Consider the following 12,500-nt stretch of genomic DNA (forward strand, 5'->3'; position numbering starts at 1 on the left):
TTTCATGTTATCATATGTCGATTTGCATGTTGCCACACGTTATCACATTAACTTCACGTGAGATCACATGAAAACGTGATTTTGGATCACGTGAAATTAGTGTGTTTTTTCCCCATGAGGGAGTACTCTAGCTTCTGCTCTATAATGAACTCAACTGAACTGAACAGTGAGGGAATAGCAGAGATGTCAGAAATGTAAAGAGGGTTGAGAGCACAGTTCAAACTACCTCACCGTCCCCTTCCATTTACACACACACACACACACACACACACACCACCTTATCTAATCCCACAGTACCCCCGGGCCTAGGCATGCAGCAGAAATACATCCGAGGGAGGGAGAGAGAGGGGGAGAGGGACGGGGATAGATCGGAGAAGGGGGGGGGGGTATGATGTAACTGACAGGGGATAGAGGGGTGTATCTGTTAATGACAGGAGCAGAGATTCAGGGCAGAGAGGAGAGGAAGAAGAGGACGGGAGTAGAGAGAAGAGGATAGCAGCCTGAATACCCTGGGTATAACCAGATTCTCATTAGTATCTGTTTGGGCCTCTCTCCCCAGCATGAGCTGCAAATGGCTTTTCCAAACATTTTTCAACTGGCTATTTCCTGCTTACACACACACACACACACACACACACACACACACACGTACACATATATATATATATATATATATATATATATATATATATATATATATATATATATATATATATATATATATATATATATATATATATATATATATATATATATGCAGGAACATAAATACACATGCAGGAACACCCACACTATTAGATTGACAGACACTGCCACACAGTCATACCCAAGCTGTTAAGTTATCTCAGGCAGTCACTAATCGTGTGGGTGAGCATGAGCCTTAACAGTATATTTGATCTTTCAGCTTCCATATCAAATCTAAACATTTCAAGCGGGCAACCTAAGAAAATTAACAACAACGACAAATGATTTGATGAAGAATACAAAAACCTAACAAAGAAATTGAGAAACCAGAAAACCTGAGCCTATGCCTTCACAATGGTGAATCACTAAAACAATACAGAAATAAAAGAAAGAACAGCACGTCAGAAATCAGCTCAATGTCGTTGAAGAACCCGAACTACTTCTGGGATAATTGGAACGTCACTAAACAAACACGAAGAGTTATCTATCCAAAATGGAGATGTATGGATAAACCATGTCTCCAATCTTTTTAGCTCTATAACAAAGAACAAACAGCAAAAACATGGCTTTTTACCAAATTACCGTACGACAGACCACGTATACACCCTGCCCACCCTAATTGAAATGCAAACAAACCAAAACAAAGGAAAAGTCTTCTCATGCTTTGTTGATTTCAAAAAGGCCTTTGACTCAATATGGTATGATGGTTTGCTATATAAATTGATGGAAAGTGGTGTTGGGAGGAAAAACATACAACATTATAAAATCCATGTACACAAACAAGTGTGCGGTTAAAATTGGCGAAACAAAACCATTTATTTCCACAGTGCCATGGGGTGAGACAAGGATGCAGCTTGAGCCCCTTCCTCTTCAACATAGATATCAATTAATTGGCAAGAGCACTAGAACAGTCTGCAGCACCCGGCCTCATCCTACTAGAATCTGAAGTCAAATGTCTACTGTTTGCAGATGATCTGGTGCTTCTGTCACCAACCAAGGAGGGCCTACAGCAGCACCGAGATCTTCTGCACAGATTCTGTCAGACCTGGGTCCAGACAGTAAGACAGAAATAATGGTGTTCAAGTGAAGGTCCAGTTGCCAGGAACACAAATACAAATTCCATCTAGACACTGTTGCTCTAGAGCACACAAAAAATATGCATACCTCAGCCTAAGCATCAGCACCACAGAACTTCCACAAAGCTGTGAACGATCTGAGAGACAAGGCAAGAAGGGCCTTCTATGCTATCAAAAGGAAAATCAAATTTAACATCCCAATTAGGATCTGGCTAAATGTACTTGAATCAGTTATAGAACACATTGCCCTTTATGGTTGTAAGGTCTGAGGTCCGCTCACCAACCAGGAATTCACAAAATGGGACAAACACCAAATTGAGACTGCATGCAGAACTCTGAAAAAACACACCAAATAATGCCTGCAGAGCAGAATTAGGACGGTACCCACTAATTATCAAAATCCAGAAAAGAGATAAAATTGTACAACCACCTAAAAAGAAGCAATTCCCAAACCTTCCATAACAAAGCGAGAGTCCCCTAAGCAAGGTGGTCCTGGGGCTCTGTTCACAAACAGACCGTACAGAGCCCCAGGACTGCAACAAAATTAAACCGAACCAAATCATGAGAAAGCAAAAAGGTAATTACTTGACACATTGGAAAGAATGAACAAAAGACAAAGTCAACTAAAATGGTCTTTGGCACTAAACAGAGAGTACAAAGTGGCAGAATACCTGACCACTGTGACTGACCCAAAATTAAGGAAAGCTTTGACTATGTACAGACTCAGTGAGCATAGCCTTGCTATTGAGAGAGGCCACTGTAGGCAGACCTGGCTCTCAAGAGAGGCCACCGTAGGCAGACCTGGCTCCCACTGCCCAGAAAATGAGGTGGAAACTGAGCTGCACTTCCTAACCTCCTGCCATATTAGAGGCAAAAAAGTATTTAGTCAGCCACCAATTGTGCAAGTTCTCCCACTTAAAAAGATGAGAGGCCTGTAATTTTCATCATAGGTACAGTTCAACTATGACAGACAAAATGAGAAGAAAAAAATCCAGAAAATCACATTGTAGGATTTTTAATGAATTTATTTGCTAATTATGGTGGAAAATAAGTATTTGGTCAATAACAAAAGATAATCTCAATTACTTTGTTATATACCCTTTGTTGGCAATGACAGAGGTCAAACATTTTCTGTAAGTCTTCACAAGGTTTTCACACACTGTTGCTGGTATTTTGGCCCATTCCTCCATGCAGATCTCCTCTAGAGCAGTGATGTTTTGGGGCTGTTGCTGGGCAACACGGACTTTCAACTCCCTCCAAAGATTTTCTATGGGGTTGAGATCTGGAGATTGGCTAGGCCACTCCAGGACCTTGAAATGCTTCTTACGAAGCCACTCCTTCGTTGCCCAGGCGGTGTGTTTGGGATCATTGTCATGCTGAAAGACCCAGCCACGTTTAATCTTCAATGCCCTTGCTGATGGAAGGAGGTTTTCACTCAATCTCACGATACATGGCCCCATTCATTCTTTCCTTTACACGGATCAGTCGTCCTGGTCCCTTTGCAGAAAAACAGCCCCAAAGCATGATGTTTCCACCCCCATGCTTCACAGTAGGTATGGTGTTCTTTGGATGCAACTCAGCATTCTTTCTCCTCCAAACACGACGAGTTGAGTTTTTACCAAAAAGTTATATTTTGGTTTCATCTGACCATATGACATTCTCCCAATCTTCTTCTGGATCATCCAAATGCTCTCTAGCAAACATCAGACGGGCCTGGACATGTACTGGCTTAAGCAGGGGGACACGTCTGGCACTGCAGGATTTGAGTCCCTGGCGGCGTAGTGTGTTACTGATGGTAGGCTTTGTTACTTTGGTCCCAGCTCTCTGCAGGTCATTCACTAGGTCCCCCCGTGTGGTTCTGGGATTTTTTCTCACCGTTCTTGTGATCATTTTGACCCCACGGGGTGAGATCTTGCGTGGAGCCCCAGATCAAGGGAGATTATCAGTGGTCTTGTATGTCTTCCATTTCCTAATAATTGCTCCCACAGTTGATTTCTTCAAACCAGGCTGCTTACCCATTGCAGATTCAGTCTTCCCAGCCTGGTGCAGGTCTACACTTTTGTTTTTGGTGTCCTTTGACAGCTCTTTGGTCTTGGCCATACAGGAGTTTGGTTAAACAGACCCACAAAGAATTAGAAAAACAAATAAAACGTTGATTAACTCCCATATCTATTAGGTGAAATGCCAACAACAGCAAGATGTGTGACCTGTTGCCACAAGAAAAGGGCAACCAGGGAAGAACAAACACCATTGTAAATACAACTCATATTTATGTTTATTTATTTTCCCTTTTCTACTTTAACAACTTGCACATTTCTACGACACTGTATGTAGAAATAATGACCTTTGAAATGTTTCCATTTAAAAAAAAAAATTGAGTGTAATGTTTACTGGTAATTTTGTATTTATTTAATGTATGTTTCCCATGCCAATGAAGCCTTTTGAATGGAATTTAATTGAGAGAGGGGGATGGGAGAGAGGGATGGGGTAGAGAGCGAGGGGAATGGGCAGAGAGCGAGGGGAATGGGCAGAGAGCGAGGGGAATGGGCAGAGAAAGAGCTGGGGGCGAGAGAGAGAGCGAGCTGAGGGCGAGAGAGAGAGAGAGAGCGAGCTGGGGGCGAGAGAGAGCGAGCGAGCTGGGGGCGAGAGAGAGCGAGCGAGCTGGGGGCGAGAGAGAGCGAGCGAGCTGGGGGCGAGAGAGAGCGAGCGAGCTGGGGGCGAGAGAGAGCGAGCGAGCTTTGGGCGAGAGAGCGAGCGAGCTGGGGGCGAGAGAGAGCGAGCGAGCTTTGGGCGAGAGAGAGAGAGCGAGCTGGGGGCGAGAGAGAGAGGGAGACAGAGAGAGCTGGGAGCGAGATAGAGAGCTGGGGGCGAGAGAGATAAAGAGGGGGAGAGGGATGGGGAAGCAGAGGGATGAGGGAGAGAGAAGAGGCAGTATTGGACCTAGATTGCTACATCAGAGAATTGATCCAAAACAATTATTGTGCACAATTACATGAGAGAAAGTGACCTTTTAAAGTGATTTGGATGCCCTCTGAACAATCATGATTTCCGGGTGATGTGTATTGCAAGCTACCTGACAACAAAACCTTAGTTACACCCTACTTCTATTTTCCTCTTGTTACACAATAACAGTGGCCTGACTACCCATCCACATTGCTCCGGCCAAACGCCACGCCCACTATCGTTTCCTCTCTGCGATGAGTCTGGATTTGCCTTCCTCCAGTTCATTGGAGGCTGCTGAGGGGAGGACGGCTCATAATAATGGCTGGAGTGGAGCGAATGTGATCAAACCACGTGTTTGATGTATTTGTTACCATTCCACCCATTCCGCTCCAGCCATTACCACGAGCCCATCCTCCCCAAGTAAGGTGCCACCAACCTCCTGTGCTGCAATTGCTGTGCAACACCCCTCATTTTGACGTCAGCACAAACAACTTCTCGGATGGCAGATTCAGACTGAATGTATGTAGCAATCGTCAGAGCAGCTGAATTAAATTCGGGGTGAGTTGTCAGGCAACAATAACGGGGAATAACAGGAAACAACATGGGAATAATTAACCTTAAGAGATCATTCCTGTGATTGGGTCTTTATCTGGTCTCTTGGCTGAGTAGACTGAGGATTCATTGTCCCATTCCCCTGTAGTCATTCTGAAGGGCCAGGATGAAATCATAGGCTTAAATCACTAAGAGACTAGTTTTTGTTTAAATGTTTACATGTGCTGAACCACTGTCAATGGCTGCATGACTTGATCTGTGACTGTACCCCTCTATCCAGTAAACTAACACTAGTTATTTTGTGATGTCTGCTCCTCAGTCCTTTGTAGTCTAATCAGAGTCCAATCTAATCAGCCTTTGTTCGTGTGATGAATGAGATCACTCCGGTAGTGACTAAGATTGGTATCAGATACCATCATTTACTCCAGCTGCTTTTGGACTAAGGAGAGGAAACAACAACCGTGTTGAGAGTTGGAGCAGATATGAGACACTGGTTTCATGTTAGATAGGTATTCACTTCCTACATGTGAAAAACACATCTGTTGACTCCTGTGGTCAAATGTGAAACAAGGAAGAGTTGGAAGTGAAAAAAGGTGTACTTTCTGTTCAATATGACTCAATACTACTGATATCTGCCTTTGAGGTTTTCCTACCTATATAAGAATATTATGTATAGTACATAAGGCACTTTTAATCAGTGGAGGCTCCTGAAAGGAGGAAGGGGAGGACCATCCTCCTCAGTGAATTACCCTTTTTTAGATAAAACTATACTAAATATAATCATGTCGCCAAATAACTGATTAAAACACACTATTTTGCGAAGAAGGTCTACAGTAGCCTCAACAGCACTCTGTAGGGTAGCACCATGGTGTAGCCGGAGGACAGCTAGTTTCCGTCCTTCTCTGGGTACATTGACTTCAATACAAAACCTTGGAGGCTCATGGTTCTCACCCCTTTCGATAGACTTACACAGTCATTTTGAAAACTTCCGGAGGACGTCCTCCAACCTATGAGCTCTTGCAGCATGAACTGGCATGTTGTCCACCCAATCAAATAAATCTAGTCCTGAAAGCATAAGCTACAGCTAGCTAGCACTGCAGTGTATAAAATGTGGCGAGTAGTTGACTCAAAGAGAGAGAAAGACAATAGTTGAACAGTTTGCATCAATTAATTTCTTCTCAAATTAAGAAATTAAGAGAAAGAGAGAAATAGTGTCTTTTTTTCCCACTTTACTTAGCTAGAAAATGCAGCGAGCTAGTTTAGCCTACTGAAACACCCTGCTCAAACAGAGGTATGCTATGTTAGCTAGCTGGCTATGACTTTCCAACACAACACTGGAACTCTTCCAAGTCAAGGTAAGCTTTTGATATTACTAATATATTGCCACCAGGGCCCACCGGTGTAACTGCTTACTGACTACACAAATGATACTGCATGATTGTAGCGGGTTTACTAATCTGCTAGTTCTATTAGCTATGCTGACTATGACGTTACTTTATCTAATATGGTGACAACGATGTAGGCTGTATGTAGTGGTTTGGCTTGGAAAGTTTTTTTCTCCTGGTTACATAACAGCTGATGTGTTGTGCATTGAAGTCCGGAAGAGAATGAATACGACGTGGCTGCTATGAAAGTGAACTCTGTTTACGCAGGATCAGGGGTGTATACATTCCGCCGTTTCTGTTGAAAAATGTTTCTTAAACGGAAGCAAACAGAAAAAAACAGGGATAATCATACCTGAATTTGTCCAATAGAAACTATAGTTTGCAACTGTTGGACTAATGATTACACCCTATATCAACTAGATGCAAGGCGGTATTGTATGTCACTGTCTGTCACCTCAAATGTGTATTTCGACCTGTGTGCACCTACTATATAGCCTCATTATATAGCCCAGTATATAGCCTCATTATTGTTATTTTATTGTATTACTTTTTATTATTTATTTACTTTAGTTTAATTGGTAAATATTTTCTTAACTCTTCTGAAACTACACTGTTCGTTAAGGGCTTGTAAGTAAGCATTTCACGGTAAGGTCTACACTGTATTCGGCGCATGTGGCAAATAAAGTTGGATTTGATCGAGTGGAAAGCCTTCCCAAAAGAGTGGAGGCTGTTATAGCAGCAAAGGGGGGGACCCATTCCTATATTGAATTGAATGTCACTGTCTGTCACCTCAAATTTGTATTACGACCTGTGTGCACCTACTTTGTAAACTTTCATTCATAGGCTAGGTTGTAGCAACCTCATGATGCGTATAGGGAAAATTCAAGTATCATGTAGTAGCCTAAACCTATTGTTGTTACATTGAACTGGGTGAATGGAATATGAATGACAGTCATCCAATATGCTGTAATAGAAATAAGGCCATGCTCATGTAAATAGATATTGTCCTCCCTCATCTTAAACGGCACTGACCCCCACTGCTTTTAATATAGTGCTCAATGAGCTTAATATTCACACATTAGAGGGGCTCATCTGAGGCAGGGAAAAGTGTTTCTGCTGGTAAAGCAGAACAGTAGAACAGCAGTCTCAAGGGAATAGCTTTGCATTCTGTCTCTGGAGACAGTTAATACAAAACCTTCTGTGACTGACACACACTTGCACACACGCAGACATGGCAGCCACGTTGTGTCACTGATAGTGACAGGCCTAGGGTTCTGAGTTGTCACAGAGAGAGAGGGGGATGGAGTGAAAGAGAGCGGGACGGCTGAACGGCTGTCGTCAGTCACGCCCGGCAAAATGGCATTTTAATTAAACACATCTTGCTTTATAGGCACTGAAGGGTGTGTGTGTGTGTGTGTGTGTGTGTGTGTGTGTGTGGACATGGTGGATGGAGGTGAAAAACAAAACACTACACTGGGATGTGTCTGCATTATTCATGATGTCATAAATTGGCCAGCTGTAATAGTTTAGGAGACGATTGCTCTGTCAGAGTATAAGGTACATTGATATGTCTTCAACAAGCATGCGTACTTGTGTGCCTTATATAGGTAAGGAGGAAAGGGGGGTCAGAAGCGAGGTAGAGGTCGTTGCAAAAGGTCGAGGCACATTAATACACAACAATTACATTGTTTGAAACTTTATCCACAGTGTAAGGTTTCTGCATGGGAGTTTGATTAAATTCCTACCCTACCCAGGGTGTTTTGTGTATGATTGTTTCCACAGTAAGACTGTAGAAGTCTGTCCCCATTGTTTTCCCCCATTTTCTCCATGCAGTAGCTGATTACATTATATGCAATATCCTCACTCATTCCTCATGTTTTCAATCCATGCACAGGACTTTATCCTTAAATAAATACATATATATATATATATATATATATATATATACAGTTGAAGTCAGAGGTTTACATACACCTTAGCCAAATACATTTAAACTCATTTTAAGTAAAAACATTCCCTGTCTTAGGTCAGTTGGGATCACCACTTTATTTTAATAATGTGAAATGTCAGAATAATAGTAGTGATTTATTTCAGCATTTCTTTCATCACATTCCCAGTGGGTCAGAAGTTTACATGCACTCAATTAGTATTTGGTAGCATTGCCTTTTAATCGTTTAACTTGGGTCAAATGTTTCAGGTACCTTTCCACAAGCTTCCCACAATAAGTTGGGTGAATTTTGGCCCATTCCTCCTGACAGAGCTGGTGTAACTGAGTCAGGTTTGTAGGCCTCCTTGCTCGCACACGCTTTTTCAGTTCTGGCCACAAATTTTCTATAGGATTGAGGTTAGGGCTTTGTGCTGGCCACTCCAATACCTTGACTTTGTTGTCCTTAAGCCATTTTGCCACAACTTTGGAGGTATGCTTGAGGTCATTGTCCATTTGGAAGAGCCATTTGCGACCAAGCTTTAACTTCCTGACTGATGTCTTGAGATGTTGCTTCAATATATCCACATAATTTTCCCTCCCTCATGATGCCATCATTTTGTGAAGTGCAGCAGTCCGTCCTGCAGCAAAGCACCCCCACAACATGATGGTGCCACCCCGTGCTTCACGGTTGGGATGGTGTTCTTCGGCTTGCAAGCCTCCCCCTTTTTCCTCCAAACATATCGATGGTCATTATGGCCTAACAGTTCTATTTTTGTTTCATGAAACCAGAGGACATTTCTCCAAGAAGTATGATCTTGGTCCCCATGTGCAGTTGCAAATCGTAGTCTCGCTTTTTTATTGCGGTTTTGGAGCAGTGGCTTCTTCCTTGCTTAGTGGCCTTTCAGGTTATGTCGATATAGGACTTGTTTTACTATGGATAGAGATACATTTGTACCTGTTTCCTCCAGCATCTTCACAAGGTCCTTTGCTGTTGTTCTGGGTTTGATTTGCACTTTTCGCACCAAAGTACGTTCATCTCTAGGAGACAGAACGCGTCTCCTTCCTGAGCGGTATGACGGCTGCGTGGTCCCATGGTGTTTATACTTGCGTACAACTTTTTTTTACAGATGAACGTGTTACCTTCAGGCATTTGGAAATTGCTTCCAAGGATGAACAAGACTTGTGGAGGTCTACAATTTTTTTTCTGAAGTCTTGGGGGATTTCTTTTGCTTTTCCCATGATGTCAAGCAAAGAGGCACTGAGTTTGAAGGTAGGCCTTGAAATACATCCACAGGTATACCTCCAATTGACTCAGATGATGTCAATTAGCCTATTAGAAGCTTCTAAAGCCATGACATCTTTTCTGGAATTTTCCAAGCTGTTTAAAGGCACAGTCAACTTGGTGTATGTAAACTTCTGACCCACTGGAATTGTGATACAGTGAATTATAAGTGAAATAATCTGTAAACAATTGTTGGAAAAATTACTTGTGTCATTCAAAAAGTAGATGTCCTAACCGACTTGCCAAAACTATAATTTGTTAACAAGAAATGTGTGAAGTGGTTGAAAAATGAGTTTTAATGTGTGTATGTAGACTTCCGACCTCAACTGTGTGTGTGTGTGTGTGTGTGTGTGTGTGTGTGTGTGTGTGTGTGTGTGTGTATGTGTGTATACTGTGTGTATACACACACACACACACAGAGGATTGCCATAGGGTGTAATCCAATAGTAAATTATTGAGACTTAAGACCTTTATATTGGAACCAGGTATAAACACATTTGGAGCACAAACAATAACGTCAAGCTGATTCATGAATACTGCTATTTCAATTGTTATCCGTTCACTGTGAAATTCCCATTTCCCAAAACCATAGTATTTTTAATCTCGAGCCTCGAACTCAAGGAAGTGGTAAGAGGAATGTAGATGTGATTTTGCATGCAGCGCTAGACAGAAGGTGACATGGAAAACAAAATGATGCCATTATAGCCGGGGAGATTCTGCAGTGAGGATAATACAATTGAAGCAGTAACTTCTATTTGGTTTTTGCCTGGTTTTCATTCTAGCTCATCACCTCTGTGTTTTCAACTTCTATCTATCCCTGGCTTATAAAATTCTGCACTATATGACCAAAAGTATGTGGACGCCTGCTCGTTGAACGTCTCATTCCAGGATCATGGGCATTAATAAGGAATTGGTCCCCCCTTTGCTGCTATAACAGCCTCTTTTGGGAAGGCTTTCCACTCGATCAAATCAAACTTTTATTTGTCACATGCGCCGAATACAGTGTAGACCTTACCGTGAAATGCTTACTTACAAGCCGTTAACGAACAGTGTAGTTTCAGAAGAGTTAAGAAAATATTTACCAATTAAACTAAAGTAAATAAATAATAAAAAGTAATACAATAAAATAACAATAATGAGGCTATATAATGAGGCTATATAGTAGGTGCACACAGGTCGAAATACACATTTGAGGTGACAGACAGTGACATTCAATACCGCCTTGCATCTAGTTGATATAGGGTGTAATCATTAGTCCAACAGTTGCAAACTATAGTTTCTATTGGACAAATTCAGGTATGATTATCCCTGTTTTTTTCCGTTTGCTTCCGTTTAAGAAACATTTTTCAACAGAAACGGCGGAATGTATACACCCCTGATCCCGCGTAAACAGAGTTCACTTTCATAGCAGCCACGTCGTATTCATTCTCTTCCGGACTTCAATGCACAACACATCAGCTGTTATGTAACCAGGAGAAAAAAACTTTCCAAGCCAAACCGCTACATACAACAGGTTAGTTGAGGTAATTTGAAATTGTAGGTAGGGTGAAGTGTCTATACATAGATAATAAAAAGCCAGTAGCAGCAGTGTAAAAACAAATTGTGGGGGGAGTCATCAATGTCAAAAGTCTGGTTCGATTAATTGTTCAGCAGTCTTATGGCTTGGGGGTAGAAGCTGTTTGGTCCTAGATTTGGCGCTCCGGTACCGCTTGCCATGCGGTAGCAGAGAAAACAGTCTATGACTTGGGTGACTGGAGTCTCTGACAATTTTATGGGCTTTCCTCTGACACCGCCTATTATATAGGTCCTGGATGTTAGATGTTACATTGCTGCAGGGACTTGCTTACGTTCAGCCAAAAGAGCATTAGTGGGGTCGGGTACTGATGTTGGGCGATTAGGCCTAGCTTGCAGTTGGCGGTCTAATTCATCCCAAAGGTGTTCAATGGAGTTATAAGGTCAGGGCTCTGTGCAGGCCAGTCAAATTCTTCCATACAGATCTCGACAAACCATTTCTGTATGGACCTCTCTTTGCGCACGGGGGCATTGTCATGCTGAAACAAAGGGCCTTCCCCAAACTTTTGCGACAAAGTTGGAAGCACAGAATCGTCTTCCAACTACTGAAGCCTTAAGATTTTCCTTCACTGGAATTAAGGGGGCCTAGCCCGAACCATTAAAAACAGCCTCATCCACCAAACTTTACAGTTGGCACTATGCATTGGGGCAGGTGGCGTCCTCCTGGCATGCGCCAAACCCAGATTCATCTGTCGCGCTGCCAGATGGTGAAGTATGATTCATCAACCCAGAGAATGTGTTTCCACTGCTCCAGAGACCAATGGCGGTGAGCTTTACACCACTCCAGCCGATGCTTGGCATTGCACATGGTGATCTCGGCCATGGAAACCCATTTAATGAAACTCCCAACTAACAGTTATTGTGCTGACTTTACTTCCATAGGCAGTTTGGAACTCGGTAGTGAGTGTTGCAACCGAGGACAGACTTTTTACGTGCTATGCGCTTTAGCACTTGCCAGTCCCATTCTGTGAGCTTGTGTGGCCTACCACTTTGCGTCTGAGCCGTTGTTGCTCCTAGACATTTCCACTTCACAGTAACAGCACTTACAGTTGACCGGGCCAGCTCTAGCAGGTCAGAAA

The 12,500-nt window shown here is 42.6% G+C and overlaps 1 protein-coding gene across 2 annotated transcripts in view; it reads left to right on the forward strand.

Moving 5' to 3' along the window:
* LOC139415376 (kelch-like protein 29) overlaps window positions 1-12,500 on the forward strand; it is a 341,932-nt gene that overhangs the window by 316,612 nt on the left and 12,820 nt on the right. The window lies entirely within an intron of this gene.

Source organism: Oncorhynchus clarkii, chromosome 8 (assembly GCF_045791955.1).
Source record: "Oncorhynchus clarkii lewisi isolate Uvic-CL-2024 chromosome 8, UVic_Ocla_1.0, whole genome shotgun sequence".
Lineage (NCBI taxonomy): Eukaryota > Metazoa > Chordata > Actinopteri > Salmoniformes > Salmonidae > Oncorhynchus > Oncorhynchus clarkii.